Raw genomic sequence first — 2,685 nt, forward strand, 5'->3', positions numbered from 1 at the left:
CTGGCCAGGTAGTCACGGAGGGAACGGTCTTTGCGGAAGGCGGAAAGGTGTGGGGAGGGAAATATATCCCTGGTGGTGGGGTCTGTTTGGAGGTGGCGGAAATGTCGGCGGATGGTTTGGTTTATGCGAAGGTTGGTAGGGTGGAAGGTGTGCACCAGGGGCGTTCTGTCCTTGTTGCGGTTGGAGGGGTTGGGTCTGAGGGTGGAGGTGCGGGATGTGGACGAGATGCGTTGGAGGGCATCTTTGACCACGTGGGAAGGGAAATTGCGGTCTTTAAAGAAGGAGGCCATCTGGTGTGTTCTGTGGTCCTCCTGGGAGCAGATATGGCGGAGGCGGAGGAATTGGGAATACGGGATGGCATTTTTGCAAGAGGTAGGGTGGGAAGAGGTGTAATCCAGGTAGCTGTGGGAGTCGGTGGGTTTGTAGAAAATGTCAGTGTCAAGTCGGTCATCATTAATGGAGATGGAGAGGTCCAGGAATGGTAGGGAGGTGTCAGAGATGGTCCAGGTAAATTTAAGATCTGGGTGGAATGTGTTGGTGAAGTTGATGAATTGCTGAATCTCCTCGCGGGAGCATGAGGTGGCGCCAGTGCAGTCATCAATGTAGCGGAGGAAGAGGTGGGGAGTGGTGCCGGTGTAATTACGGAAGATCGACTGTTCTATGTAGCCAACAAAGAGACAGGCATAGTTGGGGCCCATATGTGTGCCCATAGCTACCCCTTTGGTCTGGAGGAAGTGGGAGGATTCGAAGGACAAATTGTTAAGGGTGAGGACCAGTTCGGCCAAATGAATGAGAGTGTCGGTGGAAGGGTACTGTTGGGGACGTCGGGAAAAGGAAAAAAATGGAGGGCTTGGAGGCCCTGGTCATTTCAAGGCCTATCACCCTCACCTTATCACCCTCACCTTAACCTCCTTCCACCTATCGCATTGCCCCTCCCCCAAGTCCCTCCTCCCTACCTTTTATCTTAGCCTGCTGGACACACTTTCCTCATTCCTGAAGAAGGGCTCATGCCCGAATGTCGATTCTCCTGCTCCTTTGATGCTGCCTGACCTGCTGCGCTTTTCCAGCAACACACTTTCAGCTCCGATCTGCAGCATCTGCAGTCCTCACTTTCTTCTTTCAAGGGGAGGCATGGGAGGTCACTTGAGTCATCTCGGTTTGTTTCTAGGGTCCCTGGTCACCTTATGTTGTTCAGGTATTGGATGTGAGGGCCGTATTGCCCATAATTTTTATTTATCCTGTGTTAATTTACTAGATAAGCAGCTGAAGAAAAATAACTGCAGGTCTTCAGAGAACAGGCAGAGAAGTAGAAATAGCTGACCTGCTCTTGCAGAGACACTGAGCATGGGCTGAGTAGCTTTCTACATTCCTTATATTGTAATATACTGGCTTTACATGAGTTCCTGTAACAAGCTGACAGAACCTGTAGGAGCACGCTATCTTCTCTAACCATCCAGCTTTCCGAAGTAGAAGCCATGCAGTAGCGTGTGTGCAGTGGGAGACTCTGTAGTCAACTCGTTCGTTATTTACATGTTGCAGACCATTATCCTGGGGATTATCGTTGACCAGAAACTGAATTGTACCAGCCATGTGATTGTTGTGGCTATGAGAGGAGGTCAGATGCTGGGAATTTTGTGCCAAGTAAGTCACTCACTCACTGTCGCCCAAAAGCCTGTACACCATCTAAAAAGCATAAGGTAGGAATGTGATGCAGTACTCTACAGTTGTCTGAGTTATTTGGGAATCTTGGCAACATTCACAATAGAGAAGCCTTCTTGAGTGGCACTATTTCTGTCACCTTAATCATTCACACCCTCCACCAACAGTTCATGCTGGCATTTGTGTTTCCAGCTAAACAAGGCACTATTACAACTTGTCAAAGCTGCTTTTGACAGCACCTTCCAAACCAATGGCTTTCATCACGGAGAAAAAACAAGGGAAGCAGCTGCATGGAAACTGCCACCTGCAAGCTCCTTTCAGTTCACACACCATTCTGACTTGGAACAACATCACTGCTCCTTCACTGTCATTGTAATAGGATCTCCATACTCCATATTGCTGCTAGGAAGGGAGCCCTATCACCTTTTACATAGACTGCAGCAGCTCAAGAAGCAATGTAATGCCAACTTCTCAAAGCTGAGGATGGGCAGCTTATGCTTGCCTTCAACTATGCAACTTGTTCTTCCTTGAGTTAATGGCCCTAGAGACTGGCAAATTAATGTTAGAGAAATTTGTATTGTGTTAGGAAGAAGACAGAATTCTAAACAGAACAGGTTTTTAAACTTTATGAATTATGACTGTAAGACATTTCAAGCCGCTTGAAGGCACTAAGGTTGTGATCAATCCATAAGCCACTATTAGAGTACTGTGTACTGTTTTGGATTTTCCATTATGGAACAAAACAGTGGAATAGATGCAATATAGATTAAAACCTTCGAAGAGAAAGTGAAGACTGCAGATGCTGGAGATCAGAGCTGAAAATGTGTTGCTGGAAAAGCGCAGCAGGTCAGGCAGCATCCAAGGAACAGGAGAATCGATGTTTCGGGCATAAGTCCTTCTTCAGGAATGAGGAAAGTGTGTCCAGCAGGCTAAGATAAAAGGTAGGGAGGAGGGACTTGGTGGAGGGGCGTTGGAAATGCGATAGGTGGAAGGAGGTCAAGGTGAGGGTGATAGGCCGGAGTGGGG

At 47.9% G+C, this 2,685-nt stretch overlaps 1 protein-coding gene across 2 annotated transcripts in view; it reads left to right on the plus strand.

Moving 5' to 3' along the window:
- LOC122549760 (protein FAM149A-like) overlaps window positions 1–2,685 on the plus strand; it is a 115,209-nt gene that overhangs the window by 20,671 nt on the left and 91,853 nt on the right. The gene's annotated exons all lie outside the window — the stretch shown is intronic.

Source organism: Chiloscyllium plagiosum, chromosome 1 (assembly GCF_004010195.1).
Source record: "Chiloscyllium plagiosum isolate BGI_BamShark_2017 chromosome 1, ASM401019v2, whole genome shotgun sequence".
Lineage (NCBI taxonomy): Eukaryota > Metazoa > Chordata > Chondrichthyes > Orectolobiformes > Hemiscylliidae > Chiloscyllium > Chiloscyllium plagiosum.